Raw genomic sequence first — 19,511 nt, 5'->3', positions numbered from 1 at the left:
GTATGATAGATATCAGTATTTTGATACATTAAAAACATAAAACCACGCAGTCACTAATACTTATTGTTGATAAAAGTAGAGTTAATGCAAAAGCATACATTTGCTCCAGTGTTTCAAGTTCAGATCATTAATAACATAATACCACTAATACTAATACTAATACTAATACTAATACTAATACTGTCATGTTGATTGATTGGTCAGTTTGGCGTCAGGTGTTATGAGCTGCTCTCGCGACCTTCTGGGGAAAAAAAGTAAACAAAAATGGCGGAAAATAGGAGACATGAGACCGGCATTGAAATAGCTAAAAATGAAATAAGAGAAGCGAGACCAAGAATAACTCTGATTATTAACGTTAATTACCAAAGTTAACTTTTGAAATGCTTTAAAGGATAAAACGGCAGGTACGAGTCCTGCGACAGGCGAAGTTACTCCACAACTCTGTGGCGGCTAACGCTAATGTTAGCATGGTACCTCCAGTGAGAGCCATTAGCCAAGAAGACAACTGAAGATCAGATACTGGCAGTGCCAGGACCGGACACGGACTCGGAAACAGCTGGAACAAGTACTAAGACAGCTCCTACAAACTGGAGAGACCACTATAAATTAAGGTAATCGATGTAAACAACGTTTGTTGCAGTGAGGCCTGCACAAGGAGTGGTAAATCGGTGGCCTATGGTGGAAAAGGGCTGACAGACAAACCAATTCCAGGGATGTAAAACAGGGTTAAATCATCTGAGCAGAGGACACACCTGTGATACTGTCATGATTGCACAGGTGCGGCTTACTGTAAGGCTTGTTTATTTCCCTGCAGCTGAAAAATGATGGCCTGTTTTTGTCCTTGTTAGCTCTTTCTAACACAAGCTTTTACATATACAATACACAGTCATGTCTGGAGTCAAACCATAAATATAATCTTTTTTCTGGGGGATTTACATTTACTTTTGTGGATTAGGCAAAGTTTACTTTTACCCATGTTCAGACTGTTGAGGGTAAATAATTCTAATCTAATGACCCAGTTAAATGGCCATGAGGGGAGCTTGTGACAGGAAGGTTTACTGATGCCTGTGTGGGCATCAACTTTGGGTGGGGACTGAACACTAGTCTTGTCAACAATACAGTAAATCTTCTGTTGAGCCCTGGTCTTTGTATGTAACCAATTTTAGCTTGGTTTAATAGTTGATGGTTTGACACAAGCCTGTTTCAGCTATATATTATGGACTGCATAGTTGTAGAAAAATATGCCTTTTGGAGGCATAGTCTTATACTAACCTGTGATATGGATGCTGATCATGGTTTCAACTCTCAGCTCACCAGTGCATGCTTTAATTTCAAATAAAGAAGATATCTTAATCTCAAGATATCAAACCACACAAAAAAGCAAATGAGCTGGATGGCGTTTAATCGGATCATGTTAGTGTGCTTTACTTTGCATTAGCTTAATTTGAAGAACTGGTGCAGTCACGCATATGTTACATGTACAGCAGAAGACAAAAGAGAAAAATACTGTGCCATGTACTGGAAAAACAGGAATTATTAGCCATACAAAATTTTGATTTACTATAACTCTTCAGTATAACAACAGTCTCCTTTCAAAAAATAAGTCGGACGTGAGCCTTTGACTGTCTTGACATCTTAGTGAAAAGGAAGTATTGTAGCAGCTGAATGGAGCAAAAAGCTCTCTGTGAACCAGACGACTTTGTTTCATCTGCTTGAAAAGCTACAGTATCACTTGAAGCAGTGACAGTATTGTGCAGGGCCTGGCAAATGCCCTGTGGCTGCCAGGCTGCTTTTCCTCACACAACAAGCCTATGTATCACACAGTGACTCTGTCACACACAGTACATGATGCCTGAGATGTTTTAGGTTGTCAGAGGCAGGAAAACAGGGCAGTAGGGTGAACAGTAAATGTCAGAAATGAAAGACATATCTGTGCTCTTTACAGTTGCATGGAGGAAACATTTTCTGAGCAACATGCATTAATATTAGATTTGGGTCTCATGATTAAAGATTTAAGGTTCATTTTTAATATCCACATATTTTTGAGTTTCCCTAAGTAAAATAGGTGATACACTTATTCGCTTTCCTGCAGAGAGTTGAGCAGATAGGCAACCATACTCATGCCCTCATGGTTATATGAAGCTATTGCTAGCCAGCAGTTAGCTTTGCTGGAAGGTGGATTTTGTTACCTTTGGACTTAGCCAGTCTACCTGTTTCCTCATGTCTCTAATCTTTTTGTTAAGCTAATCTAAGGGCTGTTGTCAGTAGCTTCATATTTAACACAAAACATGCAAAATGGTATTAATCTCATCTAACTTTTGGTAAAGAAAGAAACTGAGATTATTGCCTAAATTATCAACCATTCCCTGAAGGTGTTATCTGATATTTTTTCTGTACCCATATTGTTGTTACAATGACATTACTGTGTTCCCTGCAAAATGGAGTTTAGTAACCTTTATTAAGCAAAACAACAGCTGCAATGATCAGGTTTTGGTGTCAGGCTCTCAGTTTCAGACAGCAAGGTTTGCTTTTATATTCATTAGACCCACAGGGGAGTAGTGTTGTGCCAGATGCAGATCATCTAACATTTTCTCCACCCAGAGTACAGCCTCAGTAACCAGAATGTAATATGGATGACATGATTACTGACCTTTGAGTGAAGGACACCACTTTTGCTTTTTTAAGTGGAAAAATCTGCTTTCTTGCCATTACTGCTGCCATTATTGTTACTTTGTTCTAACAATGCGCATTTTCTTATTTTGTCATAAGACAGATTGAATAGTGTTTTCCATGGAAGTTCTCTGAGGCTTACTCAGACCCATTCTAGGAAATTAGAGAAACAGAGTAACTCACCGAGGTGGAATGAGGTAGGGTGGAGAAATGGGAAACCACAAACTTAATTACAACACTTTATCACTAAGCAGCGACTAAAACACTGAACCTTAAAAAATTATTGTACGTATGAAATGTAAGGATATTTTCCTGCAAAGTAACAGCAGCTACAGACGCATGCTAACACACCTAGCATGCAGCTGTGCACCACTGGGTACTATAATAGCAGTGGGTCCAGATTGTAATGGTGTTTAGCCTGACCCAGATAGTGTAGTCAGTAAGGAATAGCAGAAAAGGAAAAGCAGAGCGCCTCAGCACAGCTCTGGTCCTGAACATTCCCTATGGGTGGACTGAACTGGTAGAAAACTGGTCTTTAGCAAGGCTGCAGTCCACCCTGTCTTGTACTGTATGTGTCCCACATTTTACCTAGCCATGTTGTATAAGTGAGCTACTCCCTTGATTACAGAGTGATTGCCATTGTTCTCCCAAGTTTGTGTTGTTATGATTTGCAACTGTTCAGACACAGAGTATGTTTTTAGCCATAACTGCCAAATGACTCTATGGATGACAGTTCTGGTTGGTTGATCACTTTGGTCCAGAGTGAAAATCTTAGCAACTTTTTGATGGAGTGCTATAAAATTTTGTACAGGTGTTCATGGTCTCCAGAGAGTGAATGCTTCTGACTTTAGTGACCCCCTGTTTTTACCTCTAGCACCACTATCACATTGACAACTTTGTGTCAATTCATGGTCCCCAGAGGATGAGTTCTAGTCCCACAAGCAGGTCACAGTTGCTACTTATCCTGTGAAATATCTCAGCATGTACTAGACTGGCACCAAATTTTTTGTGACATTCTTGGTTCCCAGCACTACCCCCGCTAAACACTGACGTGTTAGCCTTTTCATAGTGAGTACTATGTTAGCATGCTGGTGTTAGCATTTAGCTCAAACCAGGCTGACACAGACATGACTCGCACACACATACAGTCGTGGCATTTATGTGAGTGAAATGTCATAAGAAGCCACTCCTATCTGGCTCATGTGAAAAGGTCCAGCTCCACACAGCCTTTGGCAGTGCAATCCCAAAAGACAGAAATAGTTAACATTTTTTATACCCACCTTCCAGACCATTAATCTGATGGATGAAAACTTGTGTCCTTTGAAATGAAGCTGTGTGGTTGGACATCATTTGTCATTGGACATTTTTCTTAATTTTGCAAAAATAAGTGGATCACAGCATGAAACGGCTCAGGTTTGAGTCATAAAGGGGAAATCTATAAACTATCCAAAGACCAGATCAGTCAGGATTCCCCACATGTGCAGTTTTGACAAATTGTTTTAATATTAAACTCAAGATCATTTTCTCACTCTCCAGTGCAAAACAAAATAAATTCCTAAATCTGTCTGCAGTAACAGGCTTAGAGATAGGACACTATTTATCACCATTTTTGTAGAAGGCAAGAGGTTAGTTTTCCATCTTGATTAATGAATCTTGGATTGAGTTACAGTAAAATTGGATGAACTGTTATGGCAAAAGCAACAACCTGACTGAGCAGGGATCTATCAGCCACATATTGCTTTTTAAGTGTAATTGAGAGTCTGATATTGAACTGGGTAAAATCAAGGCTGAGGTGGAAGTGAGCTGTCGTGCCTCTCAATCTCCATAAAGCAGAAGTCATCTTTGCCTGCCCACTGAATATTCTCACACACACTTTAAGTTTTCTAAATGTAGATCTGTAGGCTTCCCCAAGGTGTGTGTGTGTGTGTGTGTGTGTAAGAGGCTAACCTCAACACCCCCATGGTTTCCCTGTTTTCCTGCAAAACCAGCTGGGACGGACACAGACTGGGAGCATGGAGATCAATAGGTCTAAACTGGTGGTGCATTGCTCACCAGTACCCCCACCCCAAATCCTCCTGTCTCAGACAATCAGTCACGCACAGCTGTAAAATACAGACAAGCTGAAGGCAAAACAATGGGTGTTTTTTTTAACAGAAAAGCTTATGTTGGACTCTCAGTGAAGGTCTTTTGAAAAGAGGATATAGAGAAGAACATGTTCCCAGTGGCTCCGAGGCATGCAGGCTGCTTGGGCTTAATGACAAGCCTTTAGTTCCTTATGAATGAACTGGTGCAGCATGGGAAAAATGACGCTTATTTTAAAATGCTGACACAGGCAAAGTAATTGTGTTTTTGCTCATAGTAAAATGCTGACTGAGAAACTAGGTGTTCAGAGCCTTCAGTACTGGATAATCTGATTCATAGTATGTAATGTTTAAGTCTTCCTGCTAAATATTAAGTGTCACATTTCACTTCAGCTTTCACACAGTCCAACAATCGACAGTGGAGAACTTTTTTTTTCTACATTGGCTCCCTGCTGCCCTCCGTGGGGGACTGTGTTAGGAGGAGGACTGGGGGAACAACACTTTTCTTTCTTCTCTGTGCATTTTTTCTGTGGTGAACTGCTCAGTGGCCTCCAAAAAACCAGTAATGTTTGTGACTCATGTTATTGGATGCAGAGTTTGCCAGTAAGCTAGCTAGTGCCAGGTTTTTCAATGGATTTTGGCATAAGTGGGGCTTTTATTGCAAAGCTCAAAGCTGTTTTGACATTTACACTTGACATTAAACTGCATTTAAATATTTGACTCTCCATACAACTGGATTTGCTCTCCGATCTGGTTTGCCATATGTCTGATCCTCACCTTGGGCTACGTCCACGCTGCTCCTCCTGGATCTCTTTTCTCCTTGCCATCTGCTCCCTGGTTTGGCCTTTTTGGTCAGTGACCAAATGTTGAGTGACTCAACACATGTCTGAGCATGTTGACAGGAGAGAGCCCCCATCGCCTGAGAATGTATCTGCTTCATAGCAGCTATATCAGTTAACATCATGTGGGCAAGAGCCAGTGATCTTCTGGGAGCACAGTGGATGGTTTTGTTTTCTTTGACGTGTGAAATAACCAACAGGAAAATTTCTATAGTACAACTTTCTCAGCCTTTCTGGTGATCCTAGTTTAAGGTTCTGAAATTCACATGACCTTAGCATGAGTGTACAATAGGTAGCAGCACAGCTATAGCAATGTCGTTTGACTAAATAATCTAAGCAACTATTCTACATGGAGCAGGGCTACTGTATATTGTGCCCACTTTAACCTGCCTACTCACTGCCCACCACTTTGGCTTAGTTTGTCTCCCCACCTCCTGCTTCTTTTTCACTTTCCTTATGATGTTTTTACAGGTGGTACGCTGGCTGTTTGAGGTGTCTTTGCCACTTTGTAAATGTAAATGTTAGAAATCTACCTTACGAAGTCCCCATGTTTTTTTTAATCAGGTGCCCTTAAGTGTGGGTCCGACTTAGCCCCAGCCCGGTTTGGCAGTCCCAGACTGAGCATTGGACCAAATGCCCCCACACTTTTGGGTCACAGCTAATTCAAATTCTCAAAGAAGCATTAATGGCTGTTATTTTATTTTATTTTATTTTATTTTTATTGAAATGAAGTAACACATTAACAAAACAGTACCAAACATGGGAGACAAGACAACAGATAACATGACTTTACAAAACGATAGAGTGTTTTACAAGATTGTAGTGTTTGACAGTGTGGGTATTTCCAACTTATGCAGTCTATGAAACGCAAGAAAGGGTAAAGGAGGGAAATAAATAAATCAAAAATTACTAATAATAATGATGATAACAGTACTACTAATAAAATCAGCTTGTTAAACTTCTAGAGGTTTGTGGGAATGTGCGTGGCCTCAGCTCCAGGTGTTTGGTTCAAGTTGAAATGTGTTAAAAATGGTTCCATGTGTCATAAAAAGCTGATGAACTATTCTTGAGAGTGGATGTCATTTTCTCTAATGTGATGTATTCTATCAGAAGATTGGTCCAGTGGTTTATATGTAGAGATTTTTTGATTTCCTGTTTTGAAAGATTTTCTTGGCAGTAGCTAGAGAAATGAGGAGTGGGTTTTTGTATTTAATTGGTAGGTGGTCGATTTCTATGATATTACCAAGTAAGCAAAGTGATGGAGAAGGAGGGATTCTACAGCCCAAGATGGTGGAGAGTTTCTCTGTCACTGCTATCCAGAGGGAATGAACTGGTTGGCAGGTCCAAGTAGCATGAAAATAATTGTTGGTGCAACCTAGAATGCATTGTGAGCAGATGTCTGTGTCAGTGAAACCCATTTTGAACATTTTACTTTGTGTAATATGGGTCCTATAGATGGTCTTGTATTGTATAAGTGGTAAGTTTACGTTGCCGGTCATAGAAAAGTTGTTATTACAGGTTTCTGTCCAGATATTGGAGCTGAGGGAGAGAGTTAAATCGTTTTCCCATTTGAGTTTTGGTATTGTTATTGTTGAATATATATTTGATATGAGTTTATATAGCACACTTATTTTCTTGGAAGATGTCATTTTCATAATCTCATCAGTTAATTTGGAGAGTTGTAGTGGGTTATTGATTACACTAATCTTTGACTTAATTATGGATTTTAATTGATTGTACTGGAGGAACTGTTCCCTCTGAACTTCGTACTTCTGGATCATTGTATTAAATGATATGAACTGTTTAACTTCAACTACACCCCCCTGCTAAAAAGATAGAAGATGATTTCAAACGCTGGTCCAATCTTCCTCTCTCACTCATCGTCCGTATTGCTACTGTCAAAATATAAACTCTGCCTCAAATTAACTACCTGTTTACAATGCTTCCCATGACACCCACAGATAAATGGTTTAAACCACTTGATTCTTTAACTTCACAATTTAATTGGAAAAACAAGAAACCCAAAATTTCTCTATCTACACTTCAAACGAAGAAATCACTAGGTGGCCTAGAAGCACCAAATGTCCAACTTTACTACTTGGCAAATCAGCTACAATGTTTAGTCAAATGAATTCAGAAGGACAGCTACAACAGTACATGTATAGAATTAGAGCAAAAATAATTCAATTGTATACCTTCTTTTTCTACCAAACTCTATTAAGAAAATGAATTACTGTAAGAACATCACAATCCTCTTAACTCTGACAGCCTGGTGGAAAGTAAACAAAATCACTAAATCATCACTTGCACTCCAATTTGGCACAACCCTGATTTTCAGCTGTATAATAACCCTATCTATTTCCCAACATGGCAACACAAAGGAATCACTCACTTACATCACCTATTTGAAAATAGCCATTTCATATCATTTAATACACTGATTAATTAAGCATTAATGTTTGTTAGTGTGTGCTTTATTTAGTTATTAGTTAATTTACAGTATCTCATTAGCCAAAGACCCCTAAAGCTTAGCACAACTAGAGCATCACAGAAATCACTTTGTGTGTGGTGTGAAAATATGCTGCAGAGTGTGACTCTCCCTTATTAGTGTGTTTACTTCACCAGTAACAAAAAAGCACCAAGGACTACCCAGTTAGCATGAATCGGCTCTGGATGAGTCCCCGGCATCCCACCACCCATCAGCCCCCCCCCCAAAGCCCCCTACTGCGCCAATGATGCTACATTGTGCCAGAGACGCTTATCAGTTGTCAGCCACTCCTGGTGCTCTGCTGAAACCCTGCGGTGCATTTGTTTTGCTGAGCTGCAACTCAATTTACTTAAAAACCTAATTTCTGCTTATTGCCTTTGTTTTCTTCTGATGAGCTCTGAATGTCTTAACATCCCATTTTGTTTGTGAAAAGGAAATTATGACAAGTTATTCATTGTTGGAGGATGACATTTTTCCCTCAAGCCCCATGCAAACAAGGTCACTGTGCAAGCATGTGTGCGGTGCATACCTAGGTTTGTCATATCAGCTATGCGTTGTGCACAGAAATAAATATGGTAAATGAGAAAATCGTACTTTTTTTGCAACTGGAGAAACATCCTGAATGGAACAATTTCTCACACACAGATAAAGCTTGAACTAAACCTAAAGTTAACCTACTATTTAAATACATTTTAAGGATGAGTCACACTTAATGACCATCTTCTAGAATCAAAATGGACTCATCCATTTGGTCTCAGGCTGTTTAATCACAATTACATCCCGGCTGCTGCTGTTTGTTAATGGGCTTCAATTATTCAGATGCAGTAGCTCAGCAGAAAGCATTTGAAATAGTTTTGTGTGAGGGAGGGGAGTCGATCCAGAAGGCAAAAAGAAGCAAAAAGAAAGAATTTGAATATATTTTTAACATGTTGATAATTTTCAGTATAAAAATGCCAATACTATCATCTCGACACACCCCTAAACTGGGTGTCTGGTGTCTCAGCAGGGAGAACAACTCTGGGTGGAGATGCAGCATCATTAGCATAACTGTTTACAACGCTGATCAACCTCCTGCCAAAGTCGGATATGGACCAGTCAGGTGTCAGTGTCTAAATGATGTTTTCCATGGTAACTGTTTCTTTTTTTTCATCTTTGATCATGAACAAGATAAACATGCTTTCTCAATTAGATTTTTGTTTATTTATAATATACTGCTTTGTCATCTAACAACCTATTGTTGAGGTATATAATGATAAGTTACAATTTCACAAGGTTAGTTTCGTGCACTTAGACAAATCTCTCTCACTCTATATATGTGTGTATATATATATATATGTATACACACACACACACACACAGCAACCAGCATGACATGAGGATATGTTCACATTACTCTGGTAAAAATACAACTCCCTGCTGTGTTTTCAGGCATGGAGCTGTGTTTGTTAGGGGGTGTGGGGTTGCAGGGAGAGCGTTGTAGGCGTGTATGATCCGGTCATATTGTGACGACTCGACGTGAGTGGCTTTACTCCCGTTTCCAGCCCGTGAGTTTCCATTGTGTTTTGGTTAGCCATGCTGCTAACGTAACCTGTTCTACCTCAGCACCAGTTCTACCACCAGCGTGTCTGCATTGACAGATAAAAACACAGTTTAACATCTAGTACTAATGAAAATGCACAGCGTGTCATTATGGTGCTTTAACCGTGGCCAAACTTCAACAGTGAATAGCGGTGAATGTTCGTGCTAACATGGTAAACAAAAGAGTCCACGTCCACGATCGTCCCTTGTATGTGATTGGTCAGTGCAGTGCCTTTGCAGGATGATGTCACCATCCGGTGCGGTGAGAGTGAAAATAGCAAAGAAGGTCACACAGCTTCAGTTAGAAGTTAGAGGCTCGTGCACAGTTCATGCACAGTTATGAGGTCTGAAGAGACTGATGTGAAATCACACAGGAGAGAAGCCGTCAGCTGAGTCTGTGGCAAAACCTTTTACAGTGCTATTGTTGTCTTTTACTGCATATGATAATTCACACTCAGGGAGTAGAAGTGAAGTAACATTCATTACAAGATGATAATTAAAACATTTCAGAATGCGCCTGCAGTGTTTGGCATTTTGAACCCAGTATCGTGTATTATTTGTCATTTTTTTCAGCAGCTTCATGAAAAGAACTAAAGTTGCTGTTGAAACAGTGTAGTTTTTACTTTTTCTATTTGCATGAAGCAAAACTGACTTGTTGATCTAGCAACAGCTGTGGCAGCAAATACGCAAGAGGTTTACTGGAACTGCTCCTTAGATGATGCTCTACAATGCAGTGTTTTCAACATATAACCATTTGAAGGCTGTGAAGTCTTTACTCTCCCACTTAAAGCTAGCTAGATAATATCTGTTCAGCCTGCCAAAATAAAAAAAGAAACTGTCAAGGTTAGATTGCGCAAACACATACCACACAGAAACCTCTGGAATGAAACTGTGTGGAGATGAGAGGTGGGTCCAGGGGGTTGTGCTTATCAGCTGTGTGCAGCCTACTGACTCTTCATCTGCCAGTCATCTCTGGGCAAAGCCAAAGATTGAGGATGGAGCGCAGATGGAAGAGGCCACAGCAACACTATTATTAGAAACCCTATTAGAAACATTGACATGCATGCTAACAGAAAGCAGCCAGCAGCTCGCTGAGCTGTGGGAGAGTGCATCTTTTCATTTTCTTTGCTGAACTGTTTTGAATGAATGTGCTCATTCGAATCACGGTAAAATAAAATGACAGCACCAGTGCAGAAAAGAGTAAATCAAGGCTCTTATTTTTTTAATATTGGCACACAAAGGAATGAAGCAGTTTTCTTTTTCCAGTAGAAACTCATTGGGGGAGAAAGTGACAACATGTATAAGACAAAGTAAGGCACTCAAATAGCTTTACTGCTGTGTAATCATGATGGATTACGTGGGCAGAAAATGTAATTTTCTTAATTTGTTGTTACCTTGGGTACTGAACATAGAGGCGGGGTTTCACTGCATTCCCTAAAACACATTTGACACTAACATGGATGAAGACATACTAGCAGCACTACAGTACACTGATATATCTGTGGTACTTGATTTAAAAATCTACTTATTCTCTGCATGAGCACTGTAGTAAAGCCAAGTACAGTGAATGTGTGTCTGGGTACCTCCTAACACAGGAATCCTCTACAGCTGCCAGTTTTCTCCCCAAGGTGCTTGACAGCCAAAAGCTATTAAACCTCAGAGAGGTTATAGATGACTCAAAGTCCCTGTGAGCCGGGGGCCCAAAAACTAAACAAGGGCCAACAGTACCCCCGCTGTCATTCTACATATTTCAAGGCAAACTCTTTGCTGTCTGGAAAATTAAGGAATAACGGAATAAAAATGTGTTTAGAACATCCTGCATCGTGTAATCTGTTCTCTTATGTGTGGGTCATTGATGAAAAAGCACCACAGTGTTATGTGATGTATGGACACTGACAGAACATTATCTCCACCTGTTATTAGCAGTAAAAGAATCCTGTATATTGTAGAACATTCCTTCCATCCAAATTGTCCAAGCTCTTCATCTTGAGAAAGCTGCACCAACATGCAGTATAATCATTTGCCTAGATTGTCCCTCAAGTGTGCTTTGGAGCTGTGCTTGTTAATGTAAGCATACTAAATGCAGTTTACTGAAGTCACATTGTGATTTCTGGCAGCCAGACTCATTACATTTCAAGCACTTATCTCTTGCTTCCATTTGCAGCTGTCAGTATGTGAAATTGCCTTGCATTGCTTTAATGACGGACATTCAAAGAGGTCCCTTAAGAGATCCCTTAATAGTTCCATTAAATGAAAAGTGCCTTTTCTTTGTTGTTATCTGGTGTCATGTAGTGTGTGCCAAACGCGGTGTGAGAAAAAAGCATCTTCTTGTGTTTTTATATAAAAATGCCCCCTTTTCCTTTAAACATTTTCAAAGATAACCAGTACTAGGACTAATAACGTGTCCACTACAAGCAACTGTTTGCTCATCCTCTCCTCTGAACAGCAATTCTCCAGTCATAGCAATCATTCTTTTGTGGATGTATCGCTGAAGCAGTGTGCACGGTGCCCGAATATGAGAGATACTCGGATGTGTTAGTATTTAAAGCTAATGTGTTTGGTAACATTAGTGACCTAGCATGGTTATGATTATACCTTTATATTAAATTAATATAATTAATTTGGGAGTAGTTCAAGCGCTGTGTAATGTTAGTGCTTTGCGTCACATTTGTAGTAACCAGAGCGTTCTACTGGATTGACAAATTTACTTTTTAGTCAGCTAACACTAGCTTCAGACTGGAGGCTGCATTTTTATATAGTCACAATCTGGCATCCATAGTTTACCTCGTGGCTAGGAAGCTAAACGTGATGGGAGGGGCAAAGAGCGGTAAGGATCAGCTTCTGGCATCAGTCTGTTTTGAGTCTCACCAGACCTCCTAGTGGCTAAAAAGACACTTCGAGGTTAAAAATGTGGTTCTCATCACTGAGCCTTTTGTTGCCCACTTACACAAAAGCAACACAAAAGCCTGATTCAGACATCTGCAGACAGCTAATCTGCAGCTGATGTTTGCTCAAAAGGTTGATTCATCAGCTTGTGTTTACCTGCTTCCTCCACCTGTTCAACGGGAGAATGAACAGGTCAGAGTTTTGACATCACTGATTTTTACATCTGTGTTGACATGTGGGAGCCACATTTGACCCAGCAGTCACATCGGTGCCATATTTTAATAGCAAGTCATCTTTGTTTGATTGATGAGAGGAGCTTTGATCTGACTCACTGTGGATGTCAAGGCTTTTACTTTGAAGACAGCTGACAACATAATACAGTTTACATTGATTCTGGAGAGCTGGGCTTGAAAAGCAAAAGAGTAATGACAGAAATATAAAATCACTTAATCTTGCTTTGACTGAAATGATCACGATGACACAAAAGAACAAATAGTTCAAGATGACGAGTGTGATGCCAACAATACTGACTTGAATGGATGCGATATTAATCAACGACTGTGTTAAAAACAAGCCACAATTATGACTGAAAACTTTTCCCAGGAGGTTTACCAAGGACAACTTCTGGCAGTAATGCATGCCGTGTGCACATCAATTCCTCAGAGGAAGCTCACATGCACAATCAAAACACAGCAAAAAGCAGTACCTCAACATTATTAATAATGGATCAAAGACTGTAAGCAGGCCAGCCCCAGACACTTCTAAACTCCTGGCTGCAGCCTTGCTTCTGTCCTGCTCTTGCCTTTTATCATGATATTGAGGAAAATGTAATTGTCCCACATTTCCACTGCTCAGTCTAAATCCTCGACTGCTGCAGACTATGTGATAACATGCGCTGTCACCGGTGACCTGCTCCATTTCTCACACAACTTAAAAATCTGTTGCCATGTTCAAAACAGGGCTAAAATTGGCCTGTAATCACATTTCCAGTTTTGATTTAAAATCCAAACTCCAAATAACCCAAATATGTCACCACTGTTATGGTCTTTCTATCCTTGTGAGGACACCAGCACCACAGACACACACATCCTATTGTCTTAGTGAGAGTCGGATGCCAGTGGTGCATAGTGCAGGGTTGACAAAACAAGTGTGTGTGTTCTTCACTACACTGCAGACACAGATTAGGGCTTTTGCATATTTGAAGTAACTGTTCTGTACTTTACTAGAGGATGTATGGGAATCACAAGTAAAGGTTTTGGTAGCAGAAATTGTCTGAGTTTGTCTTTGTGAATGTGATACAGCGGGAGCAGCTTAGCTAATTTAAACCTGAGATCTTGAACACAGCTGACTCACTGACGCTGGCAAGGACTAGAAATATGACAGCAAGTTGTGACTTTGCTTGTACGAGCCTGAGACAAATTTTCCACGCCGGTGGAGACCCAGATATGTCATATTTGTGCTGCATTTTTGTATCTATTCGGATTCTGAAGCTGCAGACTTCTCCTCCAGTGGCTGAGCATTTTTTTCCTCCACTACAGATTTGTTTGTCAGACTTTGTAAACATGACAACTTAGCTCAAGTGGGTTAAAACCTCTTTATGCCCTTGCAGCCTCTGAGCACATTAAACTGAGGAGATGAATAAAAATGGTGATGGAAAACTGAACCGGAATTGATGGCATTATTTTGCTAGCATGTTGGTGAAAAGACAGACAGCCAGGCACAGAGCCTGTTCAATGTGACCAACATTACACAGATAGCTCGTACAGTGCTCTGTCAGTATTGTCATCCATAATAAGTGTGTGTACAACTTCCTATGTGTTGGCGAAGAGCTTGGAGAACAGCTGCAGCCTTTTCATGATAAAACTGATGCTTCAGGCACTTTGTGGTGTTCTTTTGTTTTGTACTTTCACTCTGCAAAAAGGAGGGGGGTTTCTGTTCCAGGCAGAGGATAGTGGTTTAACAAAAGCAAGCTGCATATCTCTCATATGCAGATATGCTCGAAGAGAGTGGCTCGGAAGACAAACAAATGAGGATGAAGTCAGAGAGCGTTTGTTAAATATGTGTGTCGGGCACACATACCTTTACTATTCCTTAGAGACGCACAGAGAAGATGTTAGTCAGTGTAAGTGAGCCAGCAGATTGGGTGAGTCACAGACAGAAAGAACAGGTGCTGTGTGGGAGATAAGCATCTTACAGATTTACATGTATTGGTGCTTTTCACCTCCCGTGTTTTGGCATCTGGAGTTCTTTATGACTATATATGAGTAGCAATAGGACCTATACCCTAGAAAACCCTATGGAAAAAAAAAAACTTAAAACACAGATATACAGTATGTATCCAGCAGTAGCCACTTCATCATGCAAGGTGTTTAAACTGCTTTTTCCTAAAATGTTACGACATTTCGGCTTTGTCAAACAAAATTATGCAGATGATTTTCTGCCGAGCCCCTGCCCTCCTCCAGCTCTGCACAGGCAGCTGCTGTCTTCAGGCCTGTGGACGTCCCGCTGAGCAGCAGATCTGCACATGAAAAAGTGACTGGTCTTTTATTAACAATCTCATTACAGGCCTGACGGGCAGAAAGAAGAGCTGCAGACAAACTGGAAGGGATATCAACAGAGAAAAGTGCCACACCACTGATTATGTAGGTCAGTGTGACCTGCAGATTTCAGATTAACAGCAAAGAACCAGTTGCTGTTTGCCAGAACAGAAGATCTTGGAAACGCGCACATACTCTGCACACTGTTCTTAACTCAAGACTAACCTGTTTATTTGAAATGTAAATTATGTTGATATTGCAGCTGTTGTGCATATTTTTCCATATTTGACAGCAGAATAATAATAATGTTTTTGTGTTTGCGCAAGTTCAGCCTGTTAGTGGGTGTCTCCCACGAATGACATGTGAAAGGCGAAGTTGCTAAGAGATGAGCCGTCACTGTCCATGCTGTCAACTAGTACATGCATCGTGTTTTTTCCTCTTTTGCATGGCGTGTAGCATTTTTGGACACCTGTCCCTTGAGAACATTCACTTAGGAGGACTTGATGTGCTGCCACTGTCTGCCATTAACAAGTCTCGATTCTTCCCAGAGAACGTTAATGTACAGTAGTTTGTGCTGCTGTGTGTCACTGACGACTGACGAAAAGTAAATGCACCTTGAATTTCTTCTGTTTTTTTGTTAATTACAGTTTTGATCAAATAAGTGCACAATTAAAAATCAAACAGAATGAAGTTCAATTACAGTTCAACTTTAAAGTTTTGAAGAGTTTTTAGCAGTTAAACTTTACTAAACATTTTACAGTCTAGAAACTAATTTGCTGCTGTGAAAGTTCATGAGGAAATTTAATCCACAGGTTTTCTACTTTATTGCTGCACATCTGGGTTGGCTCCATTTAATCTGTTCATGCCACCGGGGAGTTGAGCATTGTGAAGGAAATTAGTTTTGGAAAAGAGATTTCATGAATTTCTTTTTTCAAATGAGTAACGTGTGAAATTGCAGAATCTAAAATGTAGAATTCCCAGTTGCTCATTTTCTCATTATCTTGATATTTACCGAAGGAGCTGCCAAGAGCTGAAGTGGTATGAAGCTTGACGAGCAAATGTAGTGTGCAGATTAAAAAATACCTTTGATTTGTGCTGCATCCCATCAAAAGTGAAAGGCCGTGCATGTGTGTGTGCAGGTAGCTCAGGCTATGTTTTTAATGTGTAACCACTAGATGTTTTCTTGTTTCTGTCTCTCCAGCTCCTCCTCAGTCTTCACATTCTTCAAATGAAGAAGTCTTAAATCGATCATATGGTGGCAACGATTACCTGGGAGTTTTATGATTCTGATATGTTCCTCAACCTTTTCCTAGGTTGCTTGATTTCCAAATAATATTATAAAAGCAGTATTAGAGTTTGGATGTTAATAGAATTTTTTACAACCAACTTTCAATTTCAACACTGGAACTTTTTTTTTTTAAATTTTGTTCATAAGTGCAAAACTTGTACATCAGACATTTTAAGATACTGTAGATGAGAGTGGTCCAAGTCCAAGTGTTTCCAAAATGTAATTTCAGATGAAAACTGAAACTTGCACAATAAACAACAGTAAGACAAAGTGGGAGATAGATACTATTTCCACTCAATACTGAATAAAAATTCAGGACATACTGTTGCACAGGTAGTTTATTTGATGGATTAATTTTCAAGTGACACAGAGAAAACTGCAGATAACAAGGAAACCATCTACTCCCACTTTACTGCACTTCTCAGGCAAAAAATGATCAGAGTTTCAGACAAAACAAAGTGACGGCTGTGGGAGTTGCATTGTGGAAAAAGCACAAACTGCAAGTAAATTTAGAACATGAAAAACTTCTACTGTAGGTTCGTTTTAACAGTTAGTGATACAGTCGACACTCAGGATGTCCCAATTCATTACCGAGGGAATCTGAAATTTCTCTGCAGTTAGATCAGACTGCATTTAAATCTATTAAATCATCTGATAGATGCAGACCCAGCTGTGACGATGATAAAGATAACTGCTGTAGTTTCATCATCGTCCTCACACATAAACACTGTCACAGTAGAGACTTTGTACACAGCCATCTGAAAAATGACCAGCCATCATCCTGTGACCCATAAAAACCACAACTGGGTGGCTGCAGTGGTGCCAGATGTGGGCAGGTGTTAGCATAGCTGCTTTACTTCCCTCTGAGCAGGTGGTTAAAGGGGCAGAACAGTGACAGGCTGCTGTGGGGGGACAGTGCTGTTGATGCAAATGGACAGCGTGTCACTGAAGAGCACAGTGGTCTCCACAGCCTGTTGTCACATCCTATGACACTCAGTGGATGCTGCAAAGCAGAGATGCCTTTGAAATACTAAAAATATCATATATACAATAATGTTGCAGTCTGTAGATTTGTGGAAAATGGTGCACAAAAAGCTGAAACATGAGGTCTTTCAGTTTTCTGTTACAAAACACGTTTCTTTCAACTGCTGTTATGAAGGAGCTCCCACGTTGCCACCTGTAGGAAACCTCGTATGTCAGTTCATCTCCGAATTCTCAGCAGTTCCACTTGAAAAATTTTAGATTGTGGTGAAAAGCTGCTTCTTTACACTGATGTTGTTTTTAATCAATAAGACAGTGTTAACATTTGCTGAATGTCAAGAAGTTAGCAATGAATAATCGCCTTCAGTCAATATGTGTGTGTGTGTGTGTGTGTGTGTGTGTGTGTGTGGAAATGGCAGCAGCTCAGTCAAACAGTTAATATTAAGCTTCCAAAATACAAGATCTCTATCCTTCAGTTTCTGCGTCATTGGATAAGAAAATGGCTAAGTTCTGTTCTGCATTGATTGTTTTCTGATTTCCTTTCGATTAAATGAAATCTGAGTTGCGTTTTCCTTTCCCTCTGCCTCCTTTGTTTTCCGCCCCTTGGAGGGAAGTGTCGCAGGGAGCCGCAGATTAAATGAGCAGGAAGCTGAAAATGATATCTCACCGAGCCAGTGTTCTGCAGACTGTAAAATGTTGATAAGGCTGCTTATTGCCTTTAAAGAGATTTGCTTTATCAATTTAGAGTGAATTTTATACTGTTGTTTATATGGTACTATTTTATTGCACCACATTATACCAATACGAAGTGATAACTGGTTTGTAAATTATTCCATATTGAGTCTATTTTTGCATTTTCAAGACAATAAATGCAAAACATAGTTGCACTGTGCTCCATGTATTACTTCATCAGCATCGGGAGGAGTGACACAGGCCTCGGGGTGTCAGTGCAGCGCTGCTGAACAGAGGCTACCATATCAACACTTCATGTTCAGTCACAACATTTTAGTCCCAGAATGACACACAAGCAGCTGACATGTTCAGTATGGAGCTGAGCTGCTGTACTTCATTAGAGAGCACGCAGCACTGACTGTCACTACTCAAACAATACTCATCAGTGTCTAGGTGTGTGTGTGTGTGTGTGTGTTTAATGACACTGCACTCTGATCGCTGCCACCACTCGTCAAAGCATTACAGTTAATGTGGCTGCAGCTTGAAGCTGTTTGGTGTGCAATAATGTGAAGACGATGAGGTAGTAATGAAGTGCCTCTAACGGCATTAATGTGGTCTCACTGAGAAAACCCATTTAGTGAGTTGCTGTGGCTATAAACAAAACCATAATCATCTAAATCAGCCTTTCTGAACACTCACTTTATGAAAAACATTTTACTTGTCGTTGGTCTTGAAAGATGCATTTTACGTGCAACATCAACTTGCACATGCATATAGAAATTAGAGCTCCAGCAATTAGCACTCTGTTTTTACTAACATGTCTAATTTCGAAAATGCTTAATGAAATTTGGAACACGAAAAAAAAGGAACCATAAAAATTTAATGAGTAAGTAGCCAGTTAGACCTTAAAGGAGCTTACATAAAATGTTTAACTGAAACAGAGATGCAGTGTTCAGCTGGAAGGTTTCCTATTAAGTCCAGTTAATTACTAATTAGCATAGTCCTTGGTCAATGTGTTTACACTGGAAAACTGACAAAATAATGTATAAACAATCGGTGTGTATTTCACGGTACAGTTGAATTTTGCAGTTATCATGTTATCATTTGCAAAGCTTACTTCTTTCTTCTGATTATCAGAGGACATTTTATTTTAGATTCAGGGAGTCTGTGTGTGGATTGGTTAATATTTAACAGGAAAAACTGAATTTCCTTTGAATTTCAATCAATGTAAGATGTGAAAATCTTCTGAATAAACTTTAAAAATGAAAATGTGTTGCCCTTAGAAACGTATTAAATTGTGTATAGCAGTGCAGATTTGAGAATGGATTTGCTGTGATCCCCATGTTTAACGTGAGGTCATGCACCGAAGGTATCAGTCAATGTGTGCTGTGATGGAGGACTCGCTGCCCCCTGGAAAAAATGAGGAGAAAAAAGGAAGAGCTCAGCGGGACGGGGAGGTCATTACTATCTTGTGCAAGGTCACCAAAATGC

The 19,511-nt window shown here is 39.9% G+C and overlaps 1 long non-coding RNA gene across 1 annotated transcript; it reads left to right on the top strand.

The window, feature by feature from the left end:
- The first annotated feature begins 247 nt into the window (after positions 1-247).
- Positions 248-17,760, top strand: LOC109955684 (uncharacterized). Its single transcript, XR_002274303.1, has 3 exons — positions 248-611; positions 15,108-15,188; positions 16,281-17,760. It is a non-coding gene; the product is annotated as an uncharacterized LOC109955684 (long non-coding RNA).
- Positions 17,761-19,511: the final 1,751 nt, after the last annotated feature.

This window comes from Monopterus albus, unplaced genomic scaffold, assembly GCF_001952655.1.
Source record: "Monopterus albus unplaced genomic scaffold, M_albus_1.0 scaffold16.1, whole genome shotgun sequence".
NCBI classification, from domain to species: Eukaryota; Metazoa; Chordata; class Actinopteri; order Synbranchiformes; family Synbranchidae; genus Monopterus; species Monopterus albus.
The sequence above is the reverse complement of the archived record's forward strand: the minus strand, read 5'-3'. Positions and strand labels throughout refer to the sequence as shown.